The following is a 20424-nucleotide window of genomic DNA, read 5'->3' as shown; positions in this document are numbered from 1 at the left end:
GAATGTCTTTGCCCCTCCTGGAATTCTCCTTTCTGCCCCTCATACTCTGTCCTGGAGCAGAGAACCCAATAAGCCAGCCACTCACCCTGCCTCCAATCACCTAGGGGCCACAAACATATAGTGCTGTCCTGGGAGGGGAGAGCACAGCCAGCCTCCTGCCCCTCTAGGAGCCACTATAATACATTTCTGGTCAGAGGGCTTATGGGAATGGATTGGAGGGCCATTATGGCTCAGCTGTCATGACTGCCCATCTTCACTGCAGTTACCTCAAGGTAGCAATATGCATTAACAACTGGTTACCTCAGGGCTAGCCCTATAGCTCAAAGAGTGGTGGTTACTTCATTGTATAGCACCGGTAGAGGCATATGGATGTTTGAAAACAGTGCGTGTTAATAGGCTTAATCATAGGTTTTCTCAAGTTAAGTCTGCAGTGAAGACATGCCCTGCCAGGAAAAAAAAATACCTGGGTGTTAACACCTCTGTGAGTACCACCATCTGCATAAGTACGTTATGGACTAAATAACAATTAACATTTTTGAATTGAGGATGCATCTGATGGGGTTTCTCAAGCTGGTGTAAATCATAACTCCATTGACCTCAAGAAAGCAGAATAAACTCAATGGAGCTATACGAAATTATACGAGAAGCTGAAAGTCTCCATCCTTAGCTGAAGTTTCTGTACTGTTTAAATATCCAATCCTGTGAGAGGAATCTCATGAGAATGGGCTTTTTAGTGAGACTCCTAGTGATTCCTTTTTTCCATTCAGACCAGAAATTCAGCATCAACAGTCATACATCTGACTTTAACCTGAAATACCATTAAAGGATACATTTTGCTGCAGTTTGAATGCATAATGCCTTAAGGCTAGTAAAGCAGCATAGCTATGCACAAAATCACTTGATAGCCCTGGGTCCAACTGCGAACCCCTTACTCACATGGATGAGCAGCTACATGCATGAGAAGTCTCACCAATGTGTATGGGTTGCACACTCTAGCTCTCAGCGAGCTGAGGTAAATGGGCCTGGATATTATATCTTTTGTTCCTACTAAATGAATTAATGCTAACATGGGCGAGCCCATGAGATCAAAAAGGTATATTTCCTACAGAATAATTTTTTCTCCCTGGATCCCAAGTGAAATTTAAATCAACATTTTTAACTGCCTGTTATAACTTTGCGATAATGAAACAGAAGAGTTATGTCTAAGCTTTGGAGCCACAAAAGCTAATCTAGTAGTTGGTAAACCAATTTTGCTGAAATTTGTAAACAGTATATTATGTGGATGAGCCTGCTGATGTCAGTAATTGTGGACTGAGTCCTTTATAGTTGCTTATTCTAACACAGCTTTCCAGCCTGTTAAAATGTCATATGGATAAAGGAGTAAATTCTGACAGCTGTGACAGGATTATCGTTGCTGAAGAAATCACATCCCTGGTACTCATATGTTTAGTACCTCTATTTTGCTTTGTCTTTAGCCCTGGCTGAACCAAAATTACTTTTCCAGACAAGAAAAAAAAACATTAACAAATTAATTCACTTTTATGCTTTATATTGTAACAATAGGAAACCAATATTTTAGGGGTTGTATTAATGGATTTTGTTAAGACTTTGGGGGCAAGACCAGATTTATCTTTTCAGAGACATGGCCAAAATCTATTTCATTTGTGCACAAGTGGCCACTGTGGGATTTTACTTGTAAATACATTAGATGAAAAGTATCACAGAAGCCTGAACTAGTGTTCGGCGCTCAATCTGTGTATCCATGTGTTTTATGGATAAGGATGACCCCCAAAATGATATTTGCAATGCTCTAAAAATTACTCTGATCTTTAGGACCACAGGAATTACCAGACTGGAGCAGACCACTGGTCCAGTATTCTCTCTCTCTGATTGAGGCCAGCATTTGATGCTTCAGAAGACATTTCAAGGACCTTGCAGTAGACAACTGTAGCTTTCTTTATTCCTTTGTTTGCTCTCGCTCTCTCTCATCCCAGTTTAAAACTGAAATAGCTTAGGGACTAAAAGAGTGAAAGCAACTGCTACTAGTCCTAGCACTGGGATATTCTGTTTCACTGCTGAATTTAGTAAAAGGGCATATGAAAGTTCCACTAACTGAAATCGTGATTCATGAGTTTTGAAATATCAGCCCAGAAACACAGCTTCCAGTGCTGAATGGATTCTAACTATGCAGTAGATATCAGCTGTAATAATCAATGACGTTATTGGGGTGCATCTGAAGGAGTAGAAGTATTTGATTAAGATTTATCAAGTACTCAACAGTAGACTTAATTCAAGTTCTAGCTTCATGGGAACATGCAACATTTTATTAGGGTTCTTTTCTACTCAATAGTTATGTTGTTGACTCCAGGCACGGAAGGCTATTTTGTACAATCTGGATGTCTACAAAAAAAAAAAAGTGTTCAAGGCAGCTTTTACTGGTGCGTTCCCATTAGACTGACTGAAACAGCACTTACTTTGGTTCCCAGGCTGCCTAAGCCTGCCATGTGTACTTAACGAGATGTGCAGAAGCCATCTTGACTAACCTTCTTAGGTCTGGTTCACACAAAAGTTGTACTGCATAAACTATACCACTACAAAGTGGTACAACCCTTCTAGAGTGAATACAGTTATACCAGGGGTTTCAGAAGTGGTGTGCCGAGTCTTCATTTATTCACTGTAATTTAGGGTTTTGCGTGCCAGTAATACATTTTAGGAAGGTCTCTTTCTATAAGTCTATAATATATAAGTAAACTTTTGTTGTATGTAAAGTAAATACGTTTTTTAGAATGTTTAAGAAGCTTCATTTAAAATTAAATTAAAATGCAGAGCCCTCTGGGCTACGCAGTGTGAGTGCCACTGAAAATCAGCGTGCCATAGGTTGCCTACCCCTGAGTTATACCATGATGCAAGTATTTACAGCAGCATAGCTTATCCCTGTAAAGGAAAGGAGCAAACCACACCCATATAAGGCATCTTTATACTGGTATATCTACATCCATATCAAGGACTGTTCCAATATAACTATCAGTAAAAAATGATACCCCAAACCAACACATTAATACCAATGCAAAACTATCAAACAGTCCCTAGAAGAAGAAGCTGCATAGAATGTGTTCTCTCTGATCAGTCACAAAAACCACCACTGTGATAATATGTGGTCTGCTACCCTATTGCCATTTGATAGTCCCTCATGTATACAGCCTGGAAATCAATGTACATTTCCAGTATTGGAGATACTAACCTTGACATCATTTCTTATTCTTATTATACTGGAGTTACAGGGAAACATATTCCCTTGAGAAAAATCAGTATTCTGTTCTGTTGTTTCATCAAAGGACTGGTTACTGTCTATTTATTGAGACATTTGATAGTCTCTTCCCATCACAGATGACATCTCCCCATCTCAATACAGAAGACCAAAATAAACCACATTATTATTACACTGTTTTACAAGGGTGCCCTAAAGAATAAATGAGAGCTAAATCCCACAACCACCTGACCATTTATGAAATACTTGTTCTTTTCAAGTGAAGGTAGCTTTGCATTTAAAAACAGGCCAACATAGGTGTTTGCCCATGAAAATAGCCACTTTATCAACATTACGTTTGAGGAACACAAAATTAACAAAATGTCAAAGTTTTCATGATGAGGTTGCATGAAACAAGTCACTACCTTTTCACAGCTCTAGTTGTTTATTTATAAAAACACAATAAATCTGGTATCTCTGACCTGAGGTCACCTAAAGTATTTAGGTGCCTAAAGATAAAATAGACTGAAATCAATAGGCGTTGTGCACCTCAACTGCTTTTTTGTAAAGCCCACTAAGTGCTTGTCTGCACTTTATATGCTTAAATACTTTAAAAATCTGGCCTCTGATATCCAAAAAGTATCACATGTGAATTTGGCAGTACAGCATGCATCAGAGAATAAATACTGCTGCACTATGGCCCAAATTATCAGAGACTCCATTTCATTCCATTCCCAAACCTTGCAGCCGCTTGCTGCATCCATTTTGTTTTTGCAGAACTCACATTTCCACTTGCTAACAGGCATTTCATGCTCAATTAACCAATTTGCATTTGTGAATGTAGAGTTTTACATTAGCAAACAGGTGCACTCACAACACGGATGATCACATTTTGAAAGGTTCATTTGGAGAGCTCAAATACTGATCTCCTTATACTTGAAATGAACTTCAGGCTTCCCCCCCTCCACCTCCTATCCTACTTAAGCAGTTTTATTTAGAGGATGAATCAGGCATAGGAGCTGATCCACAGCCCTTTTAAGTCAATGGAATGCCACAAACGTTGGTGGGCTTTTGATCAAGATATGGAGAGCTATTTGTGACCATCATTGTGTTCTAGTCAATTTCTTCTCCTGATTTTTACTATTATTTGCATTGTGTAAAGGTGATATCTACTGAATGGTGAAAGCAGAACATACTCTACAAAATGCCTTAAGGTGTTCTAGCTTGAAACATTCTATAGCTTCTAACCCTGACAATATCCTGCCAAATGTCCACTTCACTCTAGAGTGAATTGTAAACAAGAAATATGCAGTGATTTTAGAGTCCTTGACAAAGCAATAATTACACATTCATGGACATTTTGCTTTTGTAGGTACTTTACTACTGTGACACTTGGGAGTTCAACCCAGACCAGTAAGGGGTTGTGTCACTACCTGCCTGCAACTCTGGGTGAGATAAAAGGCTATGCTATTATGCCTTGCAGCCCTGACATCAACAGCCAGCATACAAGCATGCAGGTCACACCCTGGCGTCCACCACTCAGTTACTGTTTAAAGAGTCACCACAACACTCTCCCAATTGTGAATTTCCCCAAAACAGTCTACCCTGTAGTGTCCAGCCCTCTCGCTGAACACTTTGAGAAACTAAATTCACTAATCCCTTAAAGAGACAGTACCCAGCAGCTTATTGCCTTAACTGGGGTTAACAAACACACTATTTTAATCAAAGTACTGAACTGGTTTATACTAAAATGTAGAACAAGCTTAACAAGTAGTCATGGGTTAAAGTGATACCAAGTATAAGGAATAAAGATAGAAAATTACAAGGAAACAGAAGAAAATATACACATCTAAGACTAAAGCTTTATTTCAGCAAGTTCCAATCTTTGCCGAAGCAGGTTTCTCACCAATATTCAGATCACAGAGACTTCAACAGCTTTGGCTGCAGAATCCACCTATCTGTGATTTCAAGAGCCCCTTTAGTCCCTCAAGTGATGAATGCCAAAATGCCTTTTTCTCTCTCCTTGTGTCTTTCCAAAAAATCATTGACCCTGCTTCAAGAGGCGGGGACACTTCCTGCAGGTGTAGTCCCCATCCTCGGTTGAGATTGTTAAATGGTTATCTTTCCACACTTGTTCTCCTGACAGCTTTGTGGGTTTGATCATACCTTGCTTAATTTATATTGGAGACATATTCAAACAGGCTTTACCACATTTCTTTTTCTGGAACAGGTGTGGCTTAGGCATTGCTTTTTCAGACAAACATATCTCCGGTGCGCATATTATATATAAATATAAACAAACTGTTTGTAGGTTTACCATACATACAACACACAAATATTAATAATCAGCATTAGTTTTCCAGTGATATATTATGTCCTCTTTTGGATACATAGCATGACAGCATGCCAACTGGCTTTAGGTGCTCTTAGGGTCACATCTACCCACACATCTCTACTCACGCTCAGTGTTTTTACAGCGGTAGACTTCATGATACTGTAAATTATGTTTTGTCACCACTTTCATTATTAACTTGCTTACAAAAAAATTTCCAGTCTGAAACTTGGCATAGTATGTGTCATTCTGTTTTTATGGGCTCCTCAATAATATAGTACACATACTATGTAAGGATAAGAACTCGTATCCCAAGGAGTTTGGGACTAAAACGGCTTCTAGCCACCTTTGCACCCTCCTGATTCTGGGCTACTCTGGGGTCTGGAGAGGTCCCTGGTGTAATTTAGACAGTGCTGTCTAAATTACGGCAACCTTCTGGGGCTGTTTTATGGCACTTCTGCACCCTGCCCACAAAAGACTCCTCCCACCTCCATCCCCACTCCAGCCTCTCGCCTACACCAGGTCATACAAGGGAGTCCTAATGTGGCAGCCTTATGGTCATCTTCTACAGTTCCTGTACCAGGGGACTCTTCCCTAGCCAGATATTAAGCTTTTAGGGCCCCTTACACTGCTCTGGCACTTTTATGGAGAGTCAACATTTTCACAAATCAGCTTCTGAATACATTTGCTAATAGCAGACCATGACTTTTCTTTGTAATTTAATGATGGTACACACCAGACTAGGGTCATTTGTATTTTATGAAACTTGGTTTTATAAAAAGACATAAATATGCAATTACTGTCTAGTATGGAAGAGTTCACAATGACTTCTCTTAAATGAATCAGATGAATACTAAGTGTGTGAGGGTGGTGGTGGTGGGTATTTATTCCAGACTAAGGCCTGAAGTAGGTTACTTCACAGAGTGGCCCCACAGCTTCTCAATGATTTTGGGAAAAGGGGGTGGTGGTTCAAGGAGGATACTTCTCCCATAATCTCCATATATAGATATGCCCCATTGCCTGGCTTGGCACCTCAGGCCAGGAACAAGTCCAAGAATTTGGGCTCCAGAGAGATATTCTGTTTAGTGTAAAACTTGCATCAAATTGTAACAAAAAGTCTAAAACACTTTCTTAACATTTCAGCATTATTTTGTATTAGGATACAACATAGGGGACACAATCATAAACCAGAGTCTCACTGTGCTAGGTGCTGTACAAACTCATAACAAAACTACAATCCATATAAGTCACACTACATTTCTACAATTTACACTAGAAACTGACTGACTACAGTCTCTGATTCTCATTGCTGTTACTGTACGTTGTTTATCTCAAATGCTAGTCATGGAAATTTTTACTTAGATTAGCTACATTAATTCTACTTTGTTTGAATTGTTGGTGATACTTCTGTGTGTGTTTCATTTTGGACTCATGTCCTTTTGTGCTGGTACTTAGCCTTGACTTGTACTATGGTAATATATAAACTTTCTTATTTTTTATGTGCATGACTTAAATGATACATCTAGACAGCTAAACAGATTTTGATGTGTGCTCCAGAATTTAAATAAGCCTTTTTAGGATTTACACATTCCATCAGAGAAAATAACATGTGGAGAGGCTTAAAGAAAGTTGAGGAAGAGAACAAATAGGCTTGAATAAGTTCAAGGGTAACAGAAAGGTGCCGCCTTCAGAATGGATAAAGATGGAGACCAGGCATCTTGGAAATGAGAGCACTGGAAAGAGCAGAGGAATGATAATCCTTTGAGTGATGATTGCATAAGAGGTGAACAGCTTTTGAGACTTGAGGCACTGGGCTGGTCCAGCAGGACAACCCATTTTATTATATTTCTCATGAAAAGTTCATTGTTTGTAGCATAACAACACATGGTCCTTGTTCATTTCTTTTTTCTCAGCAGTTGTATCTTTTTGTAATAGATATTTAGCTGCATTCAAACCTATTTTAAACCTTTCAACCTGCTTGTTCTTGTTTCCTCATTTCAAATTTAGTAAGTATGAACAGAGAAACCATGCACATGTAAACTCCTGTAGGCTAGCTCTTTGTTGCCAAAATCTGTTGTTGACAAATCCTCCCAAAAGTTTGCATACTGGGCCATCAAGTGGGGTGGTGCTTAAAAAATGTTGTACAAGTTGATCTGACACTTACGGAGCATATATTGTATAAGGAGTGGACTTAGAGGAGGGTATACAGCTTAGGTGATGCTTCTCAGCCACAAAAAAAAGTTTCCATTCTCATGCTGGCATTTGAGCATTAGACTGAGTTCTTTAATAGCCAACCTTCACTTCCCAGATACATTACCTTCAAACCAGTTATTGTAATTTGTCAATCATGAATACCTGGGGGACTCAGTTCTTAATGCTTGTGACAGATTGTACCCCTGTGTTCACACCTCAAAGACTATTGTAATGTTTATACTAGGAATGCCTTGGGAGGTATCGTTTAAAACCTCAATTTGCTGATCAATAATATCATGGCAAAATGCACATATATCGGTGTTATATGTTACCTTCCAAACTTAAGCTGAGATCATGACTAACAGTATGTTTTCCAGAGAAGTCTGAGGAGTGGCCAAATCCGTTCCCCAGAGACAAAGGGCAAGCTGATGCATCAACCAGCTGTAAACAAGGCTGACAGACCATTACTTGCTAAGTGGCCATTCTTTGGCAAGAAAGGGGCCAGAGGCAAAAAGCTACATCTTGGCAAAGAAACATCTTGGAGTTCCCTTCCACACCGACTGCCTGTTACCTTGCTCCCAGCTGGAAATGCTTCTCACCCCCCACCAAAAGGAACAAAGGAAGCAGCCGCTGGACTGGTGGAGGGGTCTGGTCCTAAGAAGTTTGGCCAGTAAGACTGGCAGAAAGCATGTGCAGAGCAAACTTTGCTTTGAATGTAACATAATTTGTTAAGTTAGACACCAGTAGAATTTTATCTTTATTTTTTCTTGTAGCCATTTCTGACTTTTATGCCTCATTATTTGTACTCACTTAAAATCTCTCTTTTTGTAGTAAATAAACTTGTTGAAACTGTGTTGAACAGTGTGTTGAAACTGAAGTGTCTAGGAAACTTTATTTGTGGTGACAAAGTGTCTGCATATTATTACTTTTAAAGAAATAACAGACTTAACATAACTTGTATTGTCGAGGAGTAGTAGACAAAGTACAAGACAAATTTCTTGGGGGAGAAATTTAAGACTGGGGTATGTTGGGGTCACTCTGCAGTATAATGACAGCTGGTGAGGGCCAGAGTGTAATCCAAATGTGGCTGGAAGGCTGCAGTTGCACACAGACCCTCAGGTTGTGCTCACATGCTGGAAGGCTCCTTGTGAGTGACCCAAGTGGGAGTTACTTCAGCAGGGCACTGTAAGGCACCCATAGTTGCACAGCAGGGTCAACACAGCTGCTCATTAGTGTAGATTGTACCCTGGCATGTCACATTACTGGACCATTTCTAATTGCTGTGCAAGTAGCTTATTACAGCATGATTTCAATGTTCACAAAAATTGCTCTCATAGGTTCCAATTCCGCCTCAATTGGGGCAAAATTCCCATTTTGACTTCAGTATGAATGGGATTTAAGCCATAACCTATAGAATTCATTAAATCACAATTGTTTTTATCTAGCTCATTTGGTAAATGATTAAAAGTGTTCTTTAATTACACTATGGTAGCTTTTAACAGGTGAAACTAACTTTAAGACCGAATTAATGCTGAATCTGGAATACTTTCTCTTCTATTTACATTTATCAGCCCTACCACCACATGCATATGTGTTTTCACTAGATTACAGATATGTCAATTATACCTTTTTCAAACAAACAAACAAAAAACTTTGATCCTTTCACTAGGATGTATTGACATACGAACTATATAATATTTATATTGGCAAACATGATACTTTCAAAGTAGTTCTTTTGAAACACAACTTGTCAGATGCAATGTTCATGAAAAAAAAAGAATAGAGAATAAACATTTCTTTTGCATGCATATGCCTATATCATTTTTGGAGATAACCTATTCATACTGCAATACAATCGGCTTTAAGAAAAATAAAATCAGATACTCTTATTGAATGACTTAAAGACATACCACCTCCGTGGAGTTATTCTACTAGGACTTGATATAGATAAACATAAACTTAAAATATTATGCATGGCTAAATCTGCTATTTTCAGGTCCTATTAATTTCTTAGCATAACAGTTTTAGGGTTTCTTATCTTGCTTCTTGAGGGGAAAAACAAGCATTTATCTGTCTATTGGGATTATTAACGGTAAGTGATTTGCATGTTAACATCAATAGCAATAATGAAGATGTCTTTTTCAATTTATCCTGGGGAACCCTGAGTGAGAACTGTTATTTGGCTCGGGCTTCATCTTTTAATAGAGTCCAAAGATAATTGACTATTGAAAATTCTATCAACCAAATAAATCTTTCAGTTACCAAATTAATAATTTCACTGATGCCATCAGCCTTCAATTTTCACTCCATTAAATTCCTAAATTCATGTTAGAATGGCACAGCAAACAAATTAAAATGAGATTCTTTTAAAAAAAATGAGAGATAAGATTGTGCCTTCTGAAAAAGCAATTTAACTCCAATAAATTATTTTTAAATTATTTAAATGAGACTTTGCATTAACTATAAAAAAGGAATATAAAAGGGCATTGGTCTATGAACAGTGAGACATCTATAGACCTCTACAACCCTGAACAATTATATCTGTAATAATTGCATCATAAAACTTTATGATGTCTCGTACAATATTTATTTTTCTCCTAAGCCAGGATTCTCATCAGTGAAATGATTAGACAACAAAAAGACTGGATCAAATTTTGTCTCTAGAGCACATGGCTAAATGCTTTCAAACAGATGCTTGCTCAACCTACAGCATTAAAGGAAAGCGGTATTGATTACTGAATCACTCATATTTAAAATATTGCATTGTTATAGTAAGGAAGGTAAGTGTCAAGAAGGGCGACAGTAATAATTCAGAGGAAAGGCAAGATGATTCTGAAACTCTTTACTTTAGAATATAGGCTTGAAATAAGAAAAGCCTGAACCTTCAAATGTCAGGTCTGACTATTGCTGTGAAGGCAGGGGACTGGACTCAATGATCTTTCAAGGTCCCTTCCAGTTCTATGAGATGGGTAGGTGTGACTATGTTGTCTGCTTTGGTGTCCTGGTCCAGTCAGCATCTCAGGGGATGCTAGAAGATCAGCAAAAATGAAATAAGAAAATGCTTTCCCTTGTCTTGCTAGCACGGCAAGGGAAAGCCTAACATTTTCACATGTGTATATAGACCAATCTTCTGAAAGGACCAACTACAGTGCTCCGTTTGTGGAAGGACCCCCTATTGATGCCCTTAGATAATGTACATGTGGGCAATAAGTGGCTGCAAATGAGTGTGCTACATATATAAACTAGTGGCAAACTTAAAGAGTCCAGACTTTTATTCAGATAAAAAACAAAACTTGTGTCTGTCAGGACCTATGGAACCCACCCCCAGTCCCTCCTTGCCTGAACAACTCCTTCCCCATCAATTCCTGATTCTCCCCATCTGCTGTATACTTGAGAGCCATCCTGCAAAATTTATTGAAGTAGGATTATTCATTGAATACACTGTAGAGTACTCTTGGCCCAACTGACATCAGTGGGAGTTTTGCCATTGACTTCAATGGGGCCAAGATTTCATCCTATATATAAGAAACCTGTTGTAGAGTCAGATTTACTACTTAGTCTTGTTTTAAGGGGATGACAGACATATGGACACTACTGTATCAAGTCTCCTCCTTGAAAAGCTAGCAGGCAAGAACCTGATCTCACAAATATTCTCTGCTTGTTTCTTCATAGGGCAATGAGTCACCCTGCTCCCTGATAGCAGGATCCTGTAACTACTGTGCTGGTTCCAACTGCCTGAGTTCTTTAACAATTAAGCGTGATTTCTCCCCACCCAGAGCTTTATCTGCTTCCAAAAAAATAAAATAAACATTGTTCATAATGTTATCTGGTTGTGAACTAACAGTTGCAGACATGAACTATGGACCTACATAACGATGTGACTACTGTATACATTAATGCACCACAAGATGTGGGTACCCCCGACCTCTGTACTGTTGATAAGGTCCGGAATAATTACCTTAGTAAAAAAGTTATGAAGCCAGCACATTAAGATAGAGTACATTGAAGCTACCAATTCAGCCTTTGATTTTGTCTGACAGACAATTAAAAATTAATGAACAAAAATTAATAATAAATGTATTCATGGCCTTATTGGGATTCACAACTCTTTCCCCAATGTTAAACAAGTACAACCAATTGTTCCTCTTAAAGGGAAATAATGTCAGAGATATTAAACTGCACAGTCTCCAGACACTATTGCAATGTATTTGAGCTATGGTACAGTAGATAGAATACAAACATGAGAGCTCACATATTTGCCTCAGGGTGCTGAATCCTGTAATGTTAGGATTTTCAAGAAAGCGTTGGAAGGAAATTATACTTTTCCCCTTTTAAATAACAATAGTACTTAGCACCTATATCATCTCTAAATACAACTAAACCATTAAGTGCCAGACTCCCATACCCTTCCTTATACTGAATAGTAAGTACTTTTGCCTGAAGGCGGATCTATTCAAATCAATGGGATCATTTGCAGAATAATGGGCTACTTAACACGAGTATCAAAACTTGCCCTAACTAACTAATTCTCATAATGCCTTTGTGATGCATTATTACCTCTGTTTTGAAGATATGGAAACTGAGCCACACACAGGGCAAATGAAGTGTCTGTTGCCACTCAGTGAGTCAGTGCCAGAGCTAAATTTAGAAATCCTGTGCTCATGCCCTGGACCATGCTGACTTCATATACAATTTTAAACAATCAGAAACAGATTTGGATATTTTAGTTGGGGATTGGTCCTGCTTTGAGCAGGGGGTTAGATTAGATGACCTCCTGAAGTCCCTTCCAACCCTGATATTCTATGATCTTTACCTATGTTTAGTTATAACTTACACCATGGATAGTCAGTGGGTATACTTATGGAGTAATGTGTTCCCAAGCTTCAAGAAAGGCATCAGAATCTGGACTCAGTTTCACAGCTACATTTCCACTGTCCCATTATTCAGAGTTAGCAAATGTGTGCATTTGCTTACATTTAAAATGTGGAGGATTCCTACCATTCACAAAAGGACTCTTCTCCCATAGATCAATCAAAAACCTTCAAGTATACTCCATTTCCCCCTAGAGATGCCCAATCCAGGGCAGGGAGAAAGCAAACATAACCAGAAATAAAACAAAATAGATGAAAATCCAATTTGAAAACCAAACAAAACAAATCCCCTACTGCATATGAAAAGAACCCCTAGTTCTTTGAACAAATACTGGTCTGTATAGTGGATTGAGATTGAAAGATTTAAAAGCAAACTGCTCGAAGGTACTATGCCTAGTACAAGGAACGTCTTAACAAATATAGCAATTACTTACCATCAAATGCATATCATATTTAACATCGAATAGGGTTGTTTCTCGTAGGATTCTGCAGGGATCGGTACTAGGCTGGACTCCATTCTACATTTTCATCAGTAATCTGAAAGTAAATATAAAAATCACTGCTGAGAAAATGTGTGGATTACACAAAGATTGGCAAAATGTTAAGCTCTGAGGACAGCGCAATCAGACAGAGTGATCAGGGTCACTTGGTGAATTTGGCCCTTCAAACAAGGGTTTTAAAACAGCCAAGCCAAGTGTGATGGGTTGGATCACAAAACCCAGCCTGGGAACTGCCAACTGATGTGCCAAGACTACTTCTGCCCCTGCTTTCCTGCCCTGGCAGCTTGGGACTTCAGTGCCCTGCCTGGTTTGAGCCAGACTCACTAGCCTGCTGCAAACCCAGACCCAGGTCTGAACCACATCCCCTAACAGCTGTAGGCTTAACTGAAAGCAGCTTAAGAAGTGTTCCTGTCTTTAACACTCAGATGCCCAACTCCCAGTGGGGTCTAAACCCTAAATAAATCCATTTTATTCTGTATAAAGCTTATACAGGGTAAACTCATAAATTGTTCACCCTCTATAACACTGATAGAGAGATATGCACAGCTATTTGCCTCCTCCCCCTAGGTATTAATACATACTCTGGGTTAATTAATAAGTAAAAAGTGATTTTATTAAATACATAAAGTAATAGCAGACAGAACAACGTGAATTACCAAGCAAAATAAAATAGAACACACAAGTCTACGTCTAATACAGTAAGAAAACTGAATACAGATAAAACCTCACCCTCAGAGGTGTTCCAGTAAGCTTCCTTTTACAGAGTAGTCTCTTTCTACTCTGGGTCCAGTAATCACTCACACCCCCTGTAGTTATTGTCCTTTGTTCCAGTTTCTCTCAGGTAGCCTTTCCACCCCCAAGGATCTCTCTTGAGCCAGCTGAAGACAAAATGAAGAGTCTCCCAGGGGTTTAAATAGACTCTCTCTTGTGGGTGGACATCCCTCCCTCCCTCTGTGCAGAATTCCAGCTACAAGATGGAGTCTTGGAGTCACATGGGAAAGTCACATGCCCTTGCATGACTCAGGTACTTACAGGTAGCAGCCATGGTTCACATGCTACCTTGAATGTCCTCAAGTAGACTTTTTATGTGGATTGAAGCCTTCCAAGATCCATTGTTCGTTAAGTGCTTCTTGAATGGGCACTTAATTTGAACATTCTTTTCTCAAGAAGCTGACCAAATGCATTACATAAGGCTTTACATAGAAATCAAGCAAGTATACAGCCAACATTCATAACTTCAAACACAAAAATGATACATGCATACAAAGAGGAGGAACAGATTCAGCAGATCATAACCTTTACAGAGATCTTTACATGGCATATGTAGCATAAAACATATTCCAGTTATGTCATATACACATTTATAAGCGTATTTCCATAAAGCCTTATGGGGTGCAACATCACAACAAACGGTAAGGAATTCAGGCCATACTTGGAGAATGGGAGACTGTATCCTGGAAAGTAATTACTTTGGAGAAGATTTAGGGTTCAGAGTGAACATGAATTGCGGGGGTGCAATGCTGTAGGGAAAAGGGCTAATGTGATCCTTGATGTACAAACAAGGAAGTAGTGAGTAAGAGGAGGACGGTGATCTCATCTCTATATGACATTTGTGAGACCGAATACTGTGTCCAGTCCTGGTGGCAACATTAAAAAAAGGGGGGGCTGAAAAAATGGAGACGGTGAAGGAGAGAGCCAGAAAAACGATTTGAGGGCTGGAGAAAATGCCACACTGTGAGAGAGACAGAGCTAAATCTGTTTAGCCTGTCAAAAAGAAGATTGAGAGGTGACTTGATTACTGTGTCTAAGTATCTTCATAGGGAGAAAACACCAGATACTAAGGGACTCTTTAATTTAGCAAGTTATATTAGTCTCACCCCTTCACCCCCCAAAATCCCCCCCTGCCCTGCCCATCTCCTTTCAAAGGCTTATGTCATCAAATTTCGGCAGATTTTCACGGATGCAGCAACATTTATACACAGAGGTCATATCAAAGTGATAAATCGCAGAGTTATGATATAATGTATTTCTTATACTATGGCATATGTACTAGTGCCTAGAAGGACCCCATACCACACCAAATCTCGTAGGTCAATTGTGCTAGGCACTGTACGTACACATAGAAAGAACCATTTCTTACCCTGAAAAAGCTTACAATCTAAATAGACAAAGCATGGGAGAAAAGTAGTAGTAATATCCCCATTTTATGTGTTGGGAATAAGTAATGACCTCTGTTGTAAATAATAGGTTAGGCAGATAACAGCCTCTAGCGTAAGAGTCTGTATTGTGAATGCCACCAACCTTGACATTGTTCATAGTGGACACTAGTGTATTCCAAAGTAACTGAAAATGTGGGTTCTCTTCAGAGTGGCTTATGGACAACAGGGGAAGCTTGCTCACTGAGGGTCAGATTGTGAGAAGTCTTTGTGGCTCAGAGCAGCATCAGAGGAAGCACAAGACTCTTTTTGGATTTCACCCAACTCCCTCCCTGTGCCAGCGCGGAGCAAAGGCTCTCTCCCCAGTGCTTATCATGGTAGCGTGGCTCTGCATTGTCCCTTACAGAAGGCTGTGGCATAGAAGCCATTAGCTAGTCCAAGTTCTCTCTGCTGTCCTCCGGAGCAAAGCATGTGTTAATGATGGGGTTCAGATTAATGCTGATTTATTAGACTGAGGTCAGTAGCCTTCAATCAGAATCAGTAAATGGTGGAGTGGACTGTCTAATATGCCAGCCCTTTTATTGTCATGTATATTCTCTCACGTTTTAATTTATATCAGGCATTAACTACCATTATCTTTTCAATCCACTTGTTTGTTTAGGGTTGACATTTTATTCTACATGACTGTATTTACTGATTAGATCTAAAGTTAAAAGGAAAATTAATACAAATGAAGGGTTTTGGTCTAATTACAGCAAGGTTACTAGACACTCATAGTGTCTTTCCAAACACATCTTTGTTGCTGCTTCCCCAGAAGCAGGCTCACAAAATATACAAATAAAACAATGCTAAATCCCTGATGGGGAGGGGTGGAAGGAGGAGAATTTCTGGCAAAACCAATATCTGCACAGCTGGTGACAAAATTGATTGTCCAGACTCCAGCACTGCTGCTTCAACACATCACAGGATATCCAGATCAAGTGTCCTATTGAGTTACAAGAGCCTGTTATAATCCAGCTCACTCAGGAAAATCAGGGAAATTTTGTCCTGGTATCAAAGTAAGTTATGGTGCCACAAATAATGGTGATGCCAAATTAGTAGCAAAGAAAAAAAGATTCATAATCTGTTTAAAGAGTATCATTTCATGGTTCAGAGGAATGTCAAAATGTTAAAATATAAAAATACATATTACAACAGAGAAATGGAATAAAAAAGGTTACATGTGGGATTGTTATTCTTACAGTACTGGTCTTCTCCTAAACCTTTACAGCATTAATTCAGTAGTTGGCATATTGGGCCCTATGCACTACTGGGGTAATTCCATTGGACATCAAAGAAGTTGCCAAAGGGACAAATTTTATCCTATACAACTATAGGAAAAAATTGGGAGTCTTTCCATTGACCCCAATGGCCTTTTCAGCTCCCATGTGCTAAATTACGCCAATTTAAAGCATCAGAGAGTTAAGACTCATTGGGACACATTAACTTCAAATTCTTGTCAAATCCGTACACTGTTTCCAATCCATAAAATTAAATAGAAGCTCATAAACTTATAAATATGTTTATTAGTCTTTCACAGACAGACACCGACTAGTAAACATTTCAAAGTCTGCATCCCTCTAGCCCCAAGGGTGTCTTCTTTAAAGGAGTCATTGATTTTTGTCATCAAAAAACAAGTATTCAAGTAACAGTCTCAAACACAGGCTGATGGTAAAGTACCAAGATTCCCAAAGGTGCCATCTGTAAAAGGATCATTGATTTTGACCTTTTGGGTGGATTTGTCTTTTTTTCCTAGTGTTTTATTATGTGCATCAATAACAGGCTAGGCAAGGAAGACAAAATGAGAGACAGAAATATAACTTTTTAGAGCTTTACATTTGGAATTCTGCCAAGAAAACATTTTGCGTTAAATTATCCCAGTGTTACCAGTCCCTAATCCAAGAAAATCTCTGAAAACTGAACAAGATTTAGACCAAATCATCGGCCCAAGAATTACTACAATTGTCTGTTCTTCCCTGAGTGTTCCATCTTAATGGCCTTAAACCCATATCACGCGGTGTAATACAGCCACTAAATTAATACACCATGTCCCCCATTTTAAAGTGTAGCTCTTTATACTTTGCAACAGTACAAGGAACTTTTAGTTAGGAGAAGACAATATTCAAAGGGTCAGATTCTGCCGTAAATCTAGAGCACTGCTACTGAAGCCCATGGAGTTACTCCAGATTTACAGTAGTGTAATTAGAAGCTGAATTAGGCCCAAGCTATTTTGAGTCGAGACTCCTTTAACATTACTTTCAGTTACTGTGCGTGGGGCTATCCTGTCCCTCCCTTTGAGCCCCCACTCCTCACACTAGGTTGGAGGAAAGACAAATTCCCAGCCTCAGACTGACGTTTTGCGGAAGCAATCTCCAAATCTAGAATCATGAGGAGAGGGACAAAACGTAAGTGGATAATCAATTCTGCTGGGTTTCCATCAGTCATGATCTTTGGCAAATTCCTCATGAGCAGCCTCTGAAAATAGTGGGAATCCTGTTCACTGCAGCTGCTTTGCTTATTCGGACTCCTGGCTGGTAGAAGTCTGCATGCAGTCTGACTGGTCTGCCTTTATCTCCCCCAATAACACAGCCAATCTGCCAGTGGAGGATGGAAGAGCATGGAAGAGTGCCTCAACTGGTGCCAGATATTGCTTGGCAGAAGACCAAACCAGCAGGTGAAGCCATGGCCTCCTGCCCTGGATGATCATATCAGAGCACTCACACTAGTGCCAAGCACTCTGTGTCATGACCCTGATCCTAGTCAAAACACTTAGGGCTGCATTCTACTGCCACCTGTATGCCACGTGACACCTTTTTAATGAACTCCAAACAGGACCACCATGTAATCTCTATTTTCTAGCTTATACTATGTCCTGTTGATATTCTGCCATTACTGTTCATCTGCATCTTGGGTCACATTAGACTTATATAAAGAGGGAGTGCAGTGTCCAAATGTGGAGTAATTAAAGTAAAATGGATGTGGCTTGCCCCATTAAGCAGGTTGCATCTGTTCTTGACTCCCCAAGCATATGCTGCTCGTGAAAAAATGAGGAGTGTAAGTTACAGCCACACTGCCTATCTGTACTCCAGCTGTGGAGCATTAAACTAGTGCTCCTTTTCAGCTCCTACAATGGATTTAACTAAGGGCAATTTTGCACATTAGTAAGAATTTTTCTAAACAAAACAATCTTTTCAGTGCAAGTGAAGAGGCTTTGAATAGGATTGCAAAGTGGATTAGGATCACTTACGGTAGATAGCTGTTGACAAGATATTGCTTGCAATTGCCAAGAACATACATTGATAGATACCAGAGAGGAAGTTAATCATTGAAATAATAAGGACATTTCAACATATGCACTAACAGAACATGTTATGTTAGAGAATTCCTGTCATTTCTATAAGGACATTTCCTTTGGCTATCTACCAATATACATTCAAAACAGTCCATGAGTGATTTCATACTCTGAGTCACCCAAATGATTCTAATCCACTTTGGAAAGAAATAATCTTATCCTATGGATTCTGTTTGCACACATCCATTTTACATGTAAAACAGATGCTCTTTCATAGAGCAAATTTACTGAATATGACAAATGTCAGTCAATCTCTCTAGCGCACTCCCTGTTTCAATCTTCTTTGGAACTGGCTAGTAGACTAAAGAATTGTCCCCTTGCCCTGTAGTGAGGTGCCTAGTATTTAGCTAGTAACCAAGACTAGATTGGACTAATTTTTAATGCTTCAGATGCATTTATTCCCAATGATCATATATCCCTGAAACTGTTACCCAGCAAAGACAGTGATCTTCCGAATGATGGCGTTATATACTTTTTAATCTGTGCTCCAGATAAAACAAACCCACCAGATTTAAATGATCATGAGAAATGCAATAAAATAAGGTTTTTCTACTACCCCTTTTAGTGTGCATATACACACATGCACGCACACTCTAGTACAAGTCAAGAGAATGAAGAAGATAATTCATTTAGGTGTACCTGGCATCACTTGCGTTGGCTGGAATAAGATCAAGAATTTGCAGTGGTGAGTTTTTATTTTTCTTGGTCAGTTACTAGTGAGTCTATCTTACTCTGCTTTAACTTTAGAAGAGTCAAGTTTGTTGGGTTTTCCTCCACAATTGTCCTCTAGAAGCTCAGGGATCTGCAGAAAGTGGAGATCTGGATGCAGACTGCGTGGTTTTGGTAGGATCCCCATTGTTCTGAATAACTTTGTTGATCAGTTGTCTTTTTTTTTTTTTTCTTTTTTGCAAATGAGAGGTTTTTACTCTTTTGCCAACTGAATCAGCCTCAAGTCTACTAGGGCCCTCAAAGGATAAATTATTAATGCTTCCCTATCCTCCTGGGCATTTCTGCCCTTCTCTCTGCTTCTTCTCCTGTCTCTATCCCTGCCCCTTCTTCCGCCTGTGTGTTTCTTCCCCCATCTCTTTCCTTCTGATCCTATGACTATCTCTGTTTCCTCCACCTATTTCTCTCCCTGGGATTCTGGGAGAAACTGTGTTGTCATATGGTTTCAATGGATTTGCACCTGCTTACACCAGTTGTGAATTTGACCCTTTCTCTCTCCTCTTGTTCCACTCTGGCCCCATTCATTTTTCTCCTCTCCCCATCCCTGACAGATCTCATTCCTACACTGTTTCTCTTTCCTTTCTCCACTAACACACTCTCTCCCTACTTTGGGTCTACTTCCCTCTTCTAAGTCCTGTCACATCATGCTCCCATTCCAGGTCTCCCACTTTCCTGTCTCCCCATCCTCTCCCTCATTTTTGTTTCCCTTCTCCCATACATTTCACCATCCATGCTCCCCTCACTCTGCCCCCTCCGCATTTTTGTTCCCTGCTGAGATTAATCCAGTTAATCAGATCATGAGATGGGAGAAACACTTATCACAGTCATCTGACAAGGAGGCAGTACAGTAGCATAGACCAAAATGGTGCTGCTGAAGAGGAGAAACATTGCACAAAGAAGAGGGAATTTTGGTGCTCCCTGCAGTGTGGCATCTTAGACAATTACCCAAGACACTTTCACTCAGGCTGACACTATTTGCCAGTTACAGAAGACAAATATAGTTGTCCC

The 20424-nt window shown here is 39.4% G+C and overlaps 1 long non-coding RNA gene across 3 annotated transcripts in view; it reads right to left on the bottom strand.

Annotated features, from left to right (window-relative positions):
- The window catches only part of LOC123349637, a 113327-nt gene that overhangs the window by 73337 nt on the left and 19566 nt on the right, over nucleotides 1–20424 (bottom strand). For all 3 annotated transcript variants that reach the window (XR_006573605.1, XR_006573606.1, XR_006573607.1), the window contains exon 2: nucleotides 13078–13180. This is a non-coding gene — a long non-coding RNA (uncharacterized LOC123349637). The remainder of the gene's footprint in view (nucleotides 1–13077; nucleotides 13181–20424) is intronic.

Source organism: Mauremys mutica, chromosome 14 (genome assembly GCF_020497125.1).
Source record: "Mauremys mutica isolate MM-2020 ecotype Southern chromosome 14, ASM2049712v1, whole genome shotgun sequence".
NCBI classification, from domain to species: domain Eukaryota; kingdom Metazoa; phylum Chordata; order Testudines; family Geoemydidae; genus Mauremys; species Mauremys mutica.
This window is presented reverse-complemented; position numbering and strand designations above follow the sequence as displayed.